The sequence below is a fragment of the Capsicum annuum genome, chromosome 6, assembly GCF_002878395.1.
Source record: "Capsicum annuum cultivar UCD-10X-F1 chromosome 6, UCD10Xv1.1, whole genome shotgun sequence".
NCBI lineage: Eukaryota > Viridiplantae > Streptophyta > Magnoliopsida > Solanales > Solanaceae > Capsicum > Capsicum annuum.
Window position 1 is genome coordinate 189,035,799 of NC_061116.1, and position 17,963 is coordinate 189,053,761.

The 17,963-nt window shown below is 30.0% G+C and overlaps 1 long non-coding RNA gene across 2 annotated transcripts; it reads left to right on the forward strand.

The window, feature by feature from the left end:
- The first annotated feature begins 12,286 nt into the window (after positions 1–12,286).
- On the forward strand, positions 12,287–16,444 carry LOC107874846. 2 transcript variants are annotated; one of them, XR_001675616.2, is made up of 5 exons: positions 12,287–12,476; positions 14,865–14,911; positions 15,438–15,498; positions 15,593–15,740; positions 16,095–16,444. It is a non-coding gene; the product is annotated as an uncharacterized LOC107874846 (long non-coding RNA). The 2 variants fall into 2 exon arrangements; XR_001675615.2 differs by lacking the exon at positions 12,287–12,476 and having other exon boundaries at positions 13,708–14,911.
- Positions 16,445–17,963: the final 1,519 nt, after the last annotated feature.

The following is a 17,963-nucleotide window of genomic DNA, read 5'->3' on the forward strand; positions in this document are numbered from 1 at the left end:
GAAAGTGCGTCATGCAGAAACTATTAGTTGTAAACCAAACCATTGATAATTCTGATGACAAAAAAACTATAATACTAAAGACATATTATTAATATGGTATGGTTTGGCCAACCGACCTACATATTAAAAATAAAATTAAAAAAAAGGCAAAATGGTTCGATGGATCCTTATACTATGTCCGTTTTGTAAGTTGGGCACTTCTACTTACATATATGTCATCTAGACCCCTGAACCCACTAAAAGCAACATTTTAAACATATTTTCTAATGTGGCATTCTATGTGGCTGGGACCACATAAGAACGTGTGTTTTAGTCTCCAACTGCGCGTCAGCCATTGAAAAAGGTCCCGCAATGGTCAAAAAGGACATTATAAATGTTTCTTCTTCCTCATTTGCTTCCAACACCATTGTTGGAGCAATTTCAACTTTTTTCTCCCTTCTTCTCCATTTTTTCTTTCTCTAGGTTTTTGTTCTTGAATTTTTTTTTGTTATGTTTGTAATATTGGAAAGTTAATTTTTTATGTAATTTTTTGCAACACCATGACAATTTGAATTTGTTATTGTGGACTGTACGCGAAACTTAAGATGTCAAGAACACCAACCAACCCCGAAAGAATGTTTTAGGGCTGTAAAAAATATCAAGTTGGTAATGGTTGTGGATTCTTTCGATGAACTAATAAAAATGAATAATATAAAGGCAGACATCGAAGGCAACAAGGACTGGAAGATATGGAAGGCACGAAAAACATGAAAGATCAAGCATTAGTATTGATACCATTGTTATCATTATTATTGTCATTTGGTTTCTATCTGTTATATTATTTAAGATGGCTCGATCTATGTAGCTGTTATGTGCAACGAAAATGAAATTCAAATTTAATGACAAACACCATTTTGCTAAAATAAAAATCTGCAATATATAATGTCTTAACAAGAGTTGACATCAAAAAGCTTGTCTTAACAACATCTTAAATGAAAAATACACCAGAAGTCTTAAAAAAAATTGTCTTAACAACACTTGGGATCAATACAGGAAGAGAATTATACTAATGTGTTTCTTGAGTGATTGTTGTGGAATGATTTTTGTTGGCTTGAGTACTTGATATGGCTTGAGTGGTTGGATGATTTTGCCTTTGATCTTTTCTAATTCTGTTCTTGTAGCTGTCTTTGAGTTGTTGTAGCTCCACCTTTCCACCTTAGTCCATTTAGTTTGAAACCCAAATCAATATTGGTTGGAACTAAACTAATACGTGTTGGATTATGCAACACTCTATCAGTATTTCCAGACTGTAAAAATAAAAAAATCAGTTATAGATGCACTAATTAATACTAGTTAAATGTAAATTACATTATATGAAACTTACCCTCTCTACCACACCGCCACTTGGTCCAAACAACACACCAAAACTAGCTTCTTTTGCCTTGATTTTTTATATGCTAGATTTGCACCACCTCTCAAAGTTGTACCGGTCTTCCTCTTTTAGGGACCAACACCACTAGTAGACTGCTGAGTTGTAGATTGTGTAGCATTATCACCTACTGCTGAAGTGGTAGTGGGCATCACAATAGCTGCAGGTCTTATATCAGCTGTTGAGGCACTTGCAGGCCTCACACCACCAACTGATGCAACATTTGTAGGTCTTCCTACAGCTCTTGGTGCACTGTGAGCATTTACAGGCCTCCCTGCACCTTTTGATACACTATGAGCATTTGTAGGCCTTCTGTTGCTTGATTTAGCATTTGCAGCCACCTCTTCAACTATTGAAGTATTTGCATCTCTCTCAGCAGCAGCAACAGCTACAGTACTAGTGCTGGCTTGCACGATTGGTTGACTTCTACAGCTACTACTGAAATCTTTTTCCTATAAAAAAATATGGAAAGGTCAAAGACACAATCAAAAAAAGTAAAATTAATCAATAAGAAAAGATTTAGCTTACCAAAGTTGGACATTCTTTCTTGTTGTGTCCAATACACTTGCACACAGAACATGTCATTTTTCTTCCCTTTCTTGTAGCCTTTCCAAACTTATTCTTAACAGGTTCATCCTAAGCTTTCTTTCTATTTTTACCTAGCCTTCCTGGTATGGGAGTAATCTCAGGTGGCTCAGTTGGTGGTTTTGTGCTTCTTGGCCACATCTTAATATTTGTCATTGATTGAATATACTTATCATATTCCTTCAGGTATGTTTCCCTTTGATACCAGTGATCAACAAATGACTTCTTATTTTATCCCTTGTAATGCATTACAGCAATTGCATGTGCACAAGAAATTTCCTTTAGTTGCCATGACCTACAACTACATTGCTTCCTCTTCACATTAACAACATGTGTATAAGGTGGATCACCAATCTCAAAGCCCATATCACAATTAAACCTCACCTTACACTTGGCTGCATATTCACCATTCTCTGCAAGAATTTCCATAGCCATTGGTGATACATCACTGATCCATTTTTCAGAAAAATCTCTCATTTGATTCATTCTTTCCATGACTTTGCGTCTTATTTCCTCCAACATAGTGATAATTGTTTTGAACCTAGTAGCTAAAATCCAACTATTGAATGTCTCACACATATTGTTCTCAACTACATCACACCTGCTATATTCCTTTAAAAAGGCCCTACACCATGCCTCTTTGTTGTACTTGAGCAAATCTTCCACAATTCCAACACCCAACTCACTTCTTTCATTAAGTTTCTTTTGTAAATACACTTCAAATGGGGCCCTTGCAACCTGCTAAATTTTTTTTCTTCTTTCCTCACCACTCCAAACCTGCTTCCAATTAGCCCATATATGTCTAGCACACCATTTATGCTCAACTTTTGGCAGTAAATTAGTAAGTGCCAAATGAAGACCCTATCAAAATATGTAAAACAGTAGTTAAACATTAATGACATCACTGCAATAAACTTAAAAATAAATAACTGAAAAATATGAACATATAAATAGTCATACCTTCTGCATATCGGACATTACTGTCAAGCCTTCACCCCCATTTTCTTTAAGTTCCAAATCATGGCTGATGCACCTAAGAAACCAAGACCATGTGTCCTTGGTTTCTTTATCAACCACAACTCATGCTACAGGGTACATTTGATTATTTTCATTTTTGAAAATGCAAGACAACAAGATACTTTTACATACACCCTTGAGAAAGGCACTATCTAAACCAATTATTCTTCTGTATCCCTCTTTCCATCCACTTTTTAAGGCCCCAAGATAAATGTAAATGCCCATAAACACCTCTTTTCTTAAAATTACATTCTTAGATGTCCTAATAGATACAGTGGTACTAGGATTGGTGGTCCTCAACTGTTCAGCATAGTCATACAACCTAGCAAACTCTTCAACAAAATCACCAAAATGTTCATTCATAATTCTGGTTTTTTCCTTTCTACAGATTGTTTTACTAACATACAACCTATAGTCATTTCTTAAAAGTGCTTGAATCTGATGCAATTTTATGGATGGACCACTCATAATTCTATTCTTGTAATTCTCACTAATCCACAAAGGATTACACATCTTATTTCTTTTCCTTTTAGAACACTTGTGTACAGGAAAGTAAGTTTTCATACTAAAATTTTTTGTGTTATCAACACTTCCAAGAATAACCCAAGGACAACCCTTATGCTTACAGTTTGCCCTTACCCTTCCCTTCTCATTAGGTTTCAACTTAAGGTTCACACCTTTTTGAATAGAGTAACTCTACAGTGCCTCTCTAAACTCAAAAGCATTCAAAAAATCATACACAACTGAAAACATACCTTCTTTGAAGTTTTATCAAAGTAGATCTTGCTAGATGAAGTTCTAGGTAGTGGATCTACCACTTCATCATCATCAACAGGATCTCCTTCCTCTTCATCACTAATGTCACTATCCGGATCTGAACTATCATAATAAGGGTCATCCCCACCTAATTTACCTTTATATCTAACCCCCTAGTTCTTACAAATATCCTCAAAACCAGCATCTATACCTACTGGTCTAGATGGTATCTCATATAGATTCACCCTATCAACCTTTTCTTTTGCTTGTTTTTTAATGTTAGACTTCCTAGCTTGAAGCAAATCCTCATCAAAATCACTCAACTCTTTAATGTTTTCATCGACATCACAAAGTGATTCACCATCAAAATCGGTGATATCAAAATCTAATTCAGAATCAGATATTTGAAGATGGTAGCGGAGAAATCATTAACTTGACCTTCACCTAAGTCTTCACAAGAAATCTTAGCTTTTTCTTTGTCTTGCCTAGGAGGCTGATTTTCATTCATATATTCATCTTCATTTATATCTAATGGATGAGATGAAGACACATTAGCCCTATCAGTTTCAAAAGGGGCTACCACATCACCATAACTAACTAGTAATAATGGTGGAGTGGCTGTCACATCATCATTAACAACTAGAGGTTCACTAATTTGGGGAACAACATATACATCAACCAAATCTCCATGTTTTAAAATACTGATAAGTCTTAAAACATCAACATCATTTTCTAACTAATAATAATAACCTTTTTTGTTTACTCTACACCAAAAGGTTTCAATTTTTTCCACATCAAAATCTGTTGCTAAGTTATGAAACAACATGACATGAAGCTCATCAACATCTACTCTAATTTTATCAGGAATACGAACTCCATTTGCATACCTTAGATCAGGGTCTGATAAAAAGACACCCCCATAGGTGAATTGAAGTGCTACAATTATGTTCATTTATTTTAAAAACTTGTACAATGACAAGATAACATATACATTAGTCAATTATCCACAAAGTCCTAATTTTTAAAGAAAAAGTAAAGGAGTAAAAAAATCAATTCTAATTTTACCAAAAAAAAACCTAAAATGTAATCGAAATAACAAAATATGCTCTTGAAGGCACAAAACTGCTATACACACGTTTAATAGGAGCATTAAACAACAAAAATATTAAAAGCCCTAAAATTTTCAGACCCAATTCTGAATTTACAAAAAAAATCCTAATATAATCAAAATAACAAAATATGCCATTGAAATCACAAAACTGTGATATATACGTATAATAGGAGCATTAGACAACAAATAAATCCAAAGCCCTAAAATTTTCAGAACCAATTATTATTTTACGAAAAAACCCTAAATTCTAATCAAAATCTCGATATATGTCATTGAAGGAATATCACCACTACAAATAGTACCTACAACAACTCTACATACAAAACAAAGCAAAATCACCCAAAAAATTGAAGAAGAAAAATTTTTAATCAAGAAAACTCTAAAACCACTAAAACGGACTCCATTAAATCGACAAGAAGCTTCAAAATAAACTACCAAATACTAAAACTACACCAAAATATTAAATACTTACACGGATTTCAACAACCATCAACAAGAATCGGCCCAAATTAACATAAAATGGGGTGATTTTGAATTTCAAAGGAGAGAGACGAAGGGCGAAGAAGAAGGTCTCAAATGCCTAAAATTTTGATCAAAATTTACTATTTATACTCTAGACACGTTATTTCATACATGGAAATTATTTTACAACTATTTAATGACGTGTCTGTGATTGTGCAACACGTACAGCTGAGTAGACCTACAAAGGGTTTAAAATGTTATTTTTTAGTAGGTTCAGGGGCCCAGATGATAAACATGTAAGTAGAAGTGTCCAACTTACAAAACGGATGTAGTAGAAGGGTCCATCGAACCATTTTGCTAAAAAAAAAAAAAAAACTTGAAACCTATTGAAAGAAATCTCCCCCTAAACAAAGACTCTTTAAAGACTACAATGTGGATGCTATTGTATTATGGTATGATAAGAGGGGTCATCTATTTATAAAGTTCCAAAACCTTTTCTCCAAGAAAGAGGTTAGCCAAATATGAAAAAGTTTTATATTTTTCTTTTAGGAAAAGTAAAAGTAATTATTGTATTATTTTTATTTTCCTACTAAGAAAAATAAAACTTAAATTTGGTAAGAAAATCAGGGCAAAAACCTTAACAAATCTCCCCTTTTTGGCTTAATTTTCTGCAAAATATTATTGATCCTCCTTCTTCTTGTGCATGATCTTCATTCTTCACATATTCTTTTTATATCACTGTTGTTTGACGTGCTTTAAAAATTGAGTCTTTTCGGTTAAAATATATCAGCCCTTTTTGGGTTAAAAATATTGAAGTCCTTTTGCAGGGTTAAAAGTGAGCTTTATTTTCAAATATGTAACAACAGGATTGTTGAAAATATAATTGACAAATCATCTCCACGTGTAGCTTTTGGACATATATTTTTATTATCATCAAATTGGTTGCAACTTTGTTCTCAACGTGTCCTCAATTGGAACCATCAGATCATTGAACCACAGGCTCTGATACCACTCGTTGGGATCAAAATCAAGAGAGTGTCATGCGGAAGCTATTAGTTGCAAACCAAACCATTGATAATTCAGATGACAAAAACTGTAATACTAAAAGACATATTATTAATATGGTATGGTTTGACCAAATGACCTACATATTTAAAAAAAAAAAAAAAACTTAAAACCTATTGGGAGAAATCTCCCCCTAAATAAAGACTCTTTAAAGACTACATTGTGGATGCTATTATATTATGGTATGAGAAGAAGTGTCGTCTATTTATAAAGTTCTAAAACCTTTCCTCAAAGAAGAGATTAGCCAAATATGAAAAAGTTTTATATTTTTCTTTTAGGAAAAGTAAAAGTAATTATGGTATTATTTTTATTTTTCTTCTAAGAAAAATAAAACTTAAATTTGGTAAGAAAATCAGGGCAAAAACCCTAACACATCCAAAACCTTAAAATGAAATGAAAAATGACAATAAATACTAATAAGAAAAAATACACAAAGAAGAAGTAGGAAATGAAAATGAATATTCAATTATTTAATAGGTAATTATTATTTATAGAATGATTTAACACAATAATAATTAGTGTTATTGATAATAATTTTGTAACTTGTAAGTAGCATTTTTTAAGGATATATGAATGACTTGACTTCTTCAAGGTAGTATTTATACAATATTTTTTTATTGGTAAATTTTATATATCTTCTTAGTCAAAATGTAAAAAATTGATCTTCGCGATTAACTTTCACGACTATTTCTAAGATTTTTACTATTAAATTTTTTATAAATTTTTCTTCTCGTAATCATGGGATCTTACCTGAATCTGAACTTTGCTGACATATCACAATAAAAAAAAATGAAAATAAAAATATTTTTTCACTAAACACAAATAACACCAATAAGCAAACTTCAGCTATTCTAAAATGAAATCAATAAAATGATTATACCCGGACTTTGCTCCTCCTGTCCATGCCCACCAATCCTGATAACAAACAAATGAAAATATGTATCATGTCATCAAAAGATACTACATCATAATTATATTATCGGAAGAAAAAGTAAATAAAGAAGAAATAGAAAATGAAAACTAGCATTGAACAATTTCATAGTAGATGATTGTTATTTGTAGGATGACTAATTAACTATATGAATTAAGTAAATAGAAGTTGAAGAGACATGTAATTTAATTTGAGAATGTTAATAGGTTGAGATTTCTTGTAACTCATTAGATATAACTATTGTAATAAATATGATAGTGTTTTAAATAGTAAATAAATTAATTAATTTAAAACATAAATAAAAAATATTCATATAAATGAGAAAAAAGATAAATAAGATCTCTGGCCAAAGAGATGTAAGAGATGTGCCACATCATCTTGCCTATAACTCTCTTTTATGTTATATATAGATTATCGGGTATGAAATTTAAGAAATAAGAAAAGACTTAGTGATATTTATCAAATTGTCCTTTATTAAAAATGTGTTATTACTATCTTTAATTAAGTGAAACCTCTTATAAGTGAAACCAATAAGAATAAAAGTAAAATTATGTTTTTAAATACTTACCAAATAAGAAAAGATGACTTTTTTTGGCGGACCAAAAAGAAAATTGTGACACATAAAACCGGACGAAAGAAGTATTTATTATTATTTATATTTATTTTTATATCTATATCTATATACTTACTATATAGAAAAGGAGAGTTGAGGACGACCAAGGATAAACTTGTAATTATACACATTATCAAGGGCAAAGGTCTTTAACTTGAAAATATCTCTTTCTTTCCTTTTTTTCAAGCTTCTTCGTATAAAATAAAAATACCTTACAAACATGTAATTTGTATACCACTATATATCTTAATGCATACATTATAACACATTATATTTTTACCTAGGCTATTATGTTCCGCGATCTTATCTATTAGTTAACTTTCTTATTTGTCCCTTGAAATATCAAGACATTATTTTTTCCTCAAATTGATTCCTACTATTCCAAGAATATAAATATTCTTAATTTTTCATTTGAACAAATTCCTACTTTAAACATAGATATTATAGAAAGATGAGTTTAAAGACGACCAAGGATAAAAACATCTTTTCAGCACTCCTTAAACTCACTTCAAAAATATCCTCTCTTCTCCAAAATATTTCTAGAAACATCCACCAATTTTTTTAAAAAAATAAAAATCTTTAACTTTCTTTTAGTGCCACGATCATTACTATATACAAGAGAAAAATTGACATTTTGGTAGTCCTCACATTAATTTTTTTTGTCAATTTTATTTGTAATTGAAATTTTAATTACTCTACAAATTTTCATTCATTCAGATAAATTTGAACTTATTAAATGCTACAAAAGTTATGAGTTATGAAAAAAGATAGTGACATCATATAAACTATTTATACAATCAAACTCAAAATTGATCCAAGGGTTTATTGTCTTTCTATTTTGTAGAAATGTTTATTAATCTTACTTCAAGATTTTATTTTCCAAGCAAATTTATCATGAACAAGTAATTAAAGTATCTTGACACTCTCTTTCTAACTTAGTACATGCTTAATTATTAAATAAAAAATATTTTTTATATATAGCTAAAAACGTTTGAAAAAATATTTTTTTAAAAAATAGAATTTAACTGTTCAAATACTAATGATACTAAATAATGAAAAATGAGGGTAGTTCTTTTTCACATTATTTTATGATGAATTTTTAAACAAAAAATAGGATTATCAACATTTTATAGAATTTAGGACAAAATAAGCAATTTAACATGAAATATTAAAGTTTCATACACGTTTAAGAAATATAAACATAAATTTCTTAACATGTATTTTAGGAAAAAAAAAAACTACTAACGTTAATTAAAAAATTAGTAACTTTCAATTTCTTTTGTATGGTTTAATATGAAGGGAAATAATTAAGTTAAATAAGATGAAGGGTATTTTGCAAACAATCTATTTATTCTTAGAAAGAATGCAATGTATATTATTTTTAGTACCATAAATCAAACAACCATAAAAAAATAATAACCGGATAACTAATCTGAGGACAACTAATCTAAGTATAACTAATCCCAACATAACTAATTTCATCATAACTTGTTTTCCAACCAAATGACCACTAAGTGTGTAAATTTTTTTTTTTGCCCGAATTGTTTTCAGTTCTCTTCAGTTTTTCTATTTTAATGGATGAATTTCATTCTAGATCATTTTTGCCTTGAGTCAGAATTGATCGGAAACAACTCTATCTCACATTCGAGGTAGATGTAAGATCTGCATACACTCTATACTCCTAGATCCTACTTTGTGGGACTATACTGGTATATTATTGTTGTTGTGGCTGAATATCATGGATATTGAATAAAGATCAAATTATTATTTTTTATATTTTATATAGAAAGATGAGTTCAAGGACAACCAAGACTAAAATCGTTTTTTCAGCATTCATTAAACTCACTTCAAAAATATCCTCTCTTCTCCAAAATATTTCTAGAAACATCCACCATTTTAAACCGCATGAAAAATAATTATTGAATTTTTGTTCTTCAATTTCATCGTTCAAAGTAAACATATATACTTTTTATATTGAACCCGTGCAAAGCATAGACATACTTATCTAGTATTTTTATATTATATATATATATATATATATTTGGTAGTACTTAGTTGGATTTCAACTAATATTTATTCAAATATTTTGTCATCTTTAGTTAGATTACAACTAATGCTTATCAATTACTTTAAAAGATTTTTTCTTCGTCTAAATTTACGCTTTGACATGTGTTTTTAACTTATTATTTCATATTAATTTGTTTTGTCTTCTTTTTTATATTATCCTTGATTTTAGTTTAGTATTACTTCACTTGTAATTATATAATAACTAAAAAAAGTATTTTAAAGATATTTTACAATATTTTAATTTGACTTCCTCTCTCCTCCCCCCCCCCCCCTCCCCAAACACACATCTACCCTTTTTTCTTTTGCATTATATATATAATGGTGTTAAGTCGCTAATTTTGATAAATAAGTATATGTTACTTGTATTTATTTTATTTTAAAGTTTTTGTCAATAAATAATAATCTTAAAACATATAATGATTCACATTACTTTACTATATATATAATGGAGAACACCCAATTTTTTCAGGCTTCACATAAATTTAATATGTCAATTTTATCCTAAATTATAATTTAAAGATATTAGAAGATCTCACCCATTTTTGTAAATTTAAATAATTATATTAACATTTAAAATTCTATACAAAAAGTAGTGAGTTATAAAAAAAAGTGATAGTGACATCATAAAAGATATAGTGACACCATAAAAGATCTACTTATCCAATTAGATTAAAAATTAATAAAAAAATTTTGACGATTTCTTTTATATAAAAAATATTAAAAGATAACACCCAACTTTTTAAAATCTATTTTATCCCTAATTGAAATTTTAATAATCTTGTAAGATTTCACCCATTGAAAGAATATCTACAAAAGTATTTTGCTAAATCAGACTTTCAACTATTTAATTTAAATATTATCTTTATTTATAAATTAAATTTATTGCCGTAATCATACATTAATTTGTAGCATCAAACATTTTTATATTACTTAAATATTATATTCTTAAAAATAAAATGGGTTAATCAATAAGTTTAATGAGAAAAAGATAATGAAGGTAATTCAACATAAACCAACAATCATTTTAGATTGTTAAAACCTTTAATTTGAAAAAATTCAGTAAAATAAAAAGAAGAACATTTTTAGTGCGTGCATTTGTTTGAAAATTTTTAAAAAGTCGAAAATATATTCTAAAAAAGTATTATTTTTTAAATTACAAAAACTTTTACTTCCTTCATTTTAACTAGTTTATTTGATTTTAATTTAGCCCAAAGTTTAAACGTTGATGAAAATTTTTGAATTTTATGACCTTAAACTGAAGATATATGTGGAAAGAACAAAAATATCCTTTAATCTCGTGGTCTTAAAAATATCATATAAAAAGAGATATTAAAAGAGTCTAAAAAAAATACTCTTTTTTAAACAAACTAAAAAAAATAAAACACAAGAAATTAAAACCAATATATAATTTAATAATTTAAAAATATTGAGAGATTATCAAACTATTTTCAACTAGTATTATTTGTACGGTATAGAAGAGCTGATTTTGGACGACTAAGGCTATTTTTGAAAATCTTACTTCATTTATGGGCAAAATCGTCTTTTTCACTATTCTAGATTTCACAACTCTAGAATCATCTATCTTCTTCTTTATCCATTTTAGACAATATCGATAAGGTATGTAATTTGCTTACTTTCACCATCTCAGTAAACATATTACTGATTTTAGCAATCAATTCCATTCCACACGAATGACATACTCTAAAAATATATCTTTTACTAATAGAACAGAAGAGTACCCTTACAATTCTCAAGAAGACTTTTAATAAATTTCTTCCAATTTAAGGTATAATTTTGTTCAATATTTTTCTCGAATTTACTTATTTGGTGATGTACTATGGTGAAATTTCTTTGTCTATAAAGAGAAGAAAAAGATTGAATTTTTGGGTTAAAGAAAAAACTGAAATTGAAATTTTGGGTTAAGAAAAGCCATTTTTTAATTTGATAGGTTTTGGTTTTGATATTTAACTTCCGTCGTAGGCAATTGAAATTTTCTTTCTTTGGATTCAATCACACATTTGCTTATTTATTAAGATGTATGTCTCTTTGAAAATCCTCAGTTTCAGTACCATGATTGAAACAAAAATAATAGTAACAAGGGAATTGCCTTAAATCTTGATGCAATCAATGTGTTTGATGAAATTTTCAGTGAAAGAAAGATGGCACCATCAAGTTTGTTAACCTATTCTCTGCAATCACTTTAGCTCTTTACATAGTATTACTGAACTTCTATTAAGGATTATATCTTTGTACTCTTTGGCAGATGTTTACATTCATACAAGGAGAATAAGTATGAAATAGATAGGAGTTTTTGGAGCAGAAGAACAAACATTGCTGCTAATCTAGAATGAAAATAATACAATCCATGATTGATTCAAAAAATAAAAGACCATGGAAGAAAGATTCAAATAAGATATTTGTTATCAAGGTGATGCAGACCTGATTTTAGAACATTAACCAGGTACAAACTCATATTGAATATCTATTGTGGAGTTTTATTTAGCTTATATTAGTTTACATTCTGTAAACATATTTACGTACCCCTATCAGTATGACACGAGGTAGTGATTATATGTGTGTAAAATAGCTTTCTTAAGGATGTTAATTCCCAAGTCATTTTTCCTATCTGGTTGAACATATAATAAATGGAATGCAAGTATGTTGATGATCACAAACATTTAAAAACAATATTCACATGTTATAGGAGTATGCGTTGCAAAATACGAGTAGAATGGAGATAATTTTTAAATTTTTGATGCCATTTCAGGATTTGATCTAGAAAGTATTTCAAAATATAATAAAAAAAGATAATTTCAACAAGTGTCAAGTATGATATAGAACATAGAAAATCTATGAAGCTGTCAACAACTAATAGAATTTTAGAGGTGATCATATACTATAAGCTCTATAAAGAATGTCAAAAATTTATGAACTTTTTCAATTTCTCTTTGTATTTCAATCTCTTCATTCTTTGCTAATTCTTCCTAATATTTCTGTTAAGAATAACACTGTGATACTCTAATGAGAAGCATAGACTTAAATTCCTTTTATCAAGACTAACTCTAATTGTGATTTTGACTCTATCATGATACCTCTTTCAGTGACAATCTTATATTTCTATTTTACTGCTATATAGAAATGTGAAAGAACGATTAAGGTAATTTAGTGATTTTATGCTAACATAACTACTCTAACAAAAATAATCTTTGCTAATCTATTTTCTCTTTAGCATTCCAAATGAACAAGAGATGCAATATCTCTTCGATTTCATACCACGTTTTTAATTCTCTTTGTGTTCTCAAGCTATCACCATATTAGGTATGCTTTTCTTACACTTTTTGCTCAAATCTTCTTCAATCTCTCTTGAGAATTTTCAATATGATGGTTGATGTTATAATTATTATACTTACTACACTTCTTTTTTTCTTTTTAAAGTAATTTTTGCTCATCTTTCTTCCAGATCTCTTTCAGCTTCTCAATTCATGGTTGAAATTAATGATAATGTCATATTTCCATTCTAAATTTTTGATGAGTAGATAATTTTGTTGGTCAACAATAGTTCTCTGCACAATTGTCCTTTGCTAATCACTACTCCCTTCCTATTTTGATGTTCCATCTATCTCTTCAGGTGAGTTTTTAAAATTTGTTCCTCTGCTTATCAAGGTCATACTTAGGACTCTCGTGCTAAGAAATATGTAATACCTTTTAGTTCTCTTGCATCAATTAAGAGCTAAATTTCCTTAGAATGAATATATATTTATATAGCAAGTAACATCTATAACAGATAAAATGTCGAATACATTGTCGTGTCTCTTGAACTTGGGATACATGTTTCAGCAGTAGATGACTTCTTTTTTCTATATTCAATCAAAAAAGTAATGCGAATGGTGATATTTTGACTACTTATCCTTGAAATCATAAATAACTAAGCAACAAAGCAATGAATAAACTAAATGCTAACCCCGTTTTTGTTTACTTTGCAGATTATGTGAAACCTACTATAAGCTAAGCATGCATTCTTCTTAATATCAAATGCTGTGTTCAATGATAATAGAAGATTAATCTATAATGTGAAGTTTGAAAGTGAAATTTTGGCATAAAGGCCAATAACTAGCTAATGACTTGTATACTATGGCTTTTCAGATTCCGAATCTAGCACAGATCTACCTCATTAGCTTCTATGAGGAGCGTGAATTTGTGATATATGTCTCTTCAATCTTAAAATGAACTACGTATTGTTGTCGGGTTACATTACTATCCTGCTTATCCGTGCAGTGAATTTTCTGAACTTCTAAATATTGAAGCTCATTGATATGTCTGTTAAACGTATTGTTACTAGATACATGAAGGAGGACAAACCACATGGTTCAGCGGGAGGCCTTTCAACTTTAGGGATCTGCTTATGGAAGACAACCCGGTTGGGTTGGGATCTTCCCTCTTTTTGACTATACATATATTCTTGTGATGATCATGTATAAATTGCTTGAACTAACTAGCTACAGAATTAGTTACTGGGAACATAATAATTGATCAAATATGGTCTAAAATATCTGAAAATACAATTGGGCCTACTGCCTCATCATACTTAGGTATAACCATTGACGTGGTTATTTAATCTCATCTGGCAGTCACATATATTTTTGCTGAACTGCGACCTTTGCTGCAGTTTTCCACTGCCTGAGATGCTCGGCATTTGGCTCTTTTTTCCCCTCTTTATACTTCGTTCACACTTATTTACCTTCACTCATATCCTCTCTTGATCAAATTCTCTGCAATAAAGTGCACTGCAGTGGTTTAGAATTTCTGATTTTTTTTCAAATTTTACCTTCTGTTTACTCCCAACTTGCAGAGGCTCATAGAAGATATGGTGGAATGGGAACCATTCTTGTCAGCAAGGTAGATGAAAGTCCCCTCGAACTACTTGTCTAGGACATATGGAATTGGTTATTTATAGCTTATTAACATCTATTATTGTGATTACTTAAGTAACATCATCCCAATGAAAAATAACCTCAAAAACAAACTAGAATCATTATTCTTCTGAAGATTTAGAAACCGAAAATCTGCTCATTATGCATTCTCCTCAACAAGACAATGCCACAAGCGTTTGAATAATTGAACTGTGTGGTTGTGCACCTCTAGCTTGAATTATGCTACCTGGTCTTATAGGTAACCTCCTCAATAATAATGAGGTTATTAATATTGAATAAATGAGCGAGGTTTATAATTCTTAAATAGGAGAAGTGAATTTAATCTTTCTACTGAATAATACTTTGAATAGAAAAAAAAAAGAATTTAAAGGTAGCGGTGCACCTGCAAAAAAGGATATTTGGTTCCTTCTTTTCCTTTCTTGGTACGAGCTTATTTGGCAGGAGTCTTCCAACAGTACAGTTGAATCAAGATATTTTGACACCTCTTGCAGGGAAGAAGCAAATATATACCTATGAAGCCATGGATTTCAGGGAACAAATTATAATACCAGGGTAAGCCAATCATATAAGGTGCTTATCCTCCCAGACTTTCTAGTTCATATGTCAAAATTTGATTTGACGGGTGAGGATTTTTTATTTTTTTTAGAATGTCTTTGAAATGCTCTGGTCTCTACTTGGCTCAGTATAGATCCACCTCACCACATCTTTTGGCAAGTGGGGATGGCTCTAAGACTCCAACCATCAGCAGTGATGTTTATATCCATCCATCTACTAAAGTTCATCCAACTGCAAAGGTAGATATATTTAGATACACCTACAACTAACATATTCTAATTATAATATTATTCTATAGATCTAATGGTTTGTTAAGTAAGATTAATGGTTAATTATTTTGCTGCAATGACTTTTACAAAAATATATCCAGTATACTCCTACAAAGTGGAGCCTGGGGAAGGTAAGTGTATACAGTTCATACCACTACCTTACCTTAGAGGTGAGATAGAGAGAGTGTTTCCGATATCCTCTTGGCTCAATACTTTACTGCAATGACTTTTGTGATATGAAAAATTGCTAGGATATTGTTTCTCATTTACCGATGACAATATGTATTTGAAATAATTAACACCTTCTATATCGTACACATGCAGGCTCATAGCAAGTCTATACTGAGAGGTACATATTTTCCACACAGTAGCTCTAGGTCATCTGTTGTAATGAAAATATTCTTGATATGAATTGTGTCATTTTTGTCTCAGTTAAAAGTAATGAGATCAAGTCTGATTTCTGCTTGGCATATATGGATCTGAAGAGCTAGCTCCTGAGATAGCTCTTGCTTGCTTCCATTTTTTTTCTTAAAAAGTATCTTCATATTGTTTCGTCTATTAATTGCCAGACACTTCTGACTGCAATTGCCCTGATTTTGTACTCACTTATGTCTTCCTTCACCTATAGAATTGACTTGCCTATTAAAATACTAAACAAATTGGTCAAAATGTAAAAGCAGAATTTTCATAATTAATTTCGAGATTAGTTATTCCTCCATGAATATGAGATAACTTATTCCGTCACTATGGTGTAAATGGTGGGATAAATAATTTAGATATTAACTAATACCTTACACCAAACATGGAATAAAATAGTCCTTCATTTTTAAAACTATTTATCCCTATACCTCACATCATTTACACCATAATGATTGGATAAGTCGTTCCATATACATGATGGAATAACTAATTTCAAAATTAATCATTTCAAGATAACACTTTTCCAACCAAACGACCCTTAAAGTTTTAAGATTTGAAGTTGCAGTACTTAATTGAAGATTTCAAATGATCTGTTAGATGGTAGGATAAGCTTATGTTATTGAAGAGATATATTAGTGTATTTTGAACAGTTCAAATCCTTTATACTTGTTCCATAGAATAATACGTTCAAGCAAAAGTAACATATGATGCGACTTTGATGATCAATTATTGTAGATTGAGTGATCATTTGGAGAATTAACTTCAACTTATTTAGGACCAAGGATTTATGCTGCCAACTCCAACTTGTTTAGACAATTCTGGAAATCTTATCTAATAACTTTAACAATATATTAACCTGGTTCATGATGTTTGTTACACTGGGAACTAATTTAAATAAGTTGTTATAGCCACTGGGGACTTTGCAATTACACAAGCACAACAACAAATACAGATAACCAGTTGTGTGCAAATAACATATAAGTCAAGCATTTAACATTTATGAGAAATCTCTTATCTTCTATAACTCATTAGATCTGATTCGTTTACCTAAAACATGCTTGATGTAAAATAACTTCTTGAGTTATCCTAACTTTATGTTTCTCAGTTTGTATAAACTCGCAAGTAAAAGAAAGCATGATGAAATAATGAGAATCTTTAAATTTATACCATTTGTCCTCTCGACGGATTTATCATGTGAAGACCGAAGAATTTAGTGATGAGAGTATTCTCATATGCCTTGACATGACAGTGATAATTTGGGAGCATTTGCAGTAGAACCTACAAGTAAAATGCATGTTAATAAGAAAGATTACCATCACTAACTGGAAAAGTTCTCTTCTCCATTTACCTAACTTACGAATATGAGAAGCCTGATGAATTCGTCAGAGATTTATATGTACACCAAGCTGTTTTGATAAGTTAACTACATTGTAACCACTATCTTAATGCTACTATGCAATATTGTAGAATTTATAAATGCAGATGTACCAATGTAAACAAGTAGCGATCACTATGATATGTGAATATCATGTGAGCATTCAGTAGTATGATATTTTGACGGTTGTATAAAACATACATTTGAGATTTTATGATATGTCCATGATAGTGATATTATTGTATATTGAAATATATTTATTTAATATATATATATATATATATATATATATATATATATAAACACAAAATTATGCGTTGGGCCCATGCATAGCACGGGCATCCTTATCTAGTACTTATATATAAGTGACAATAAATTTTTTTGGTAGTTGTAACGCC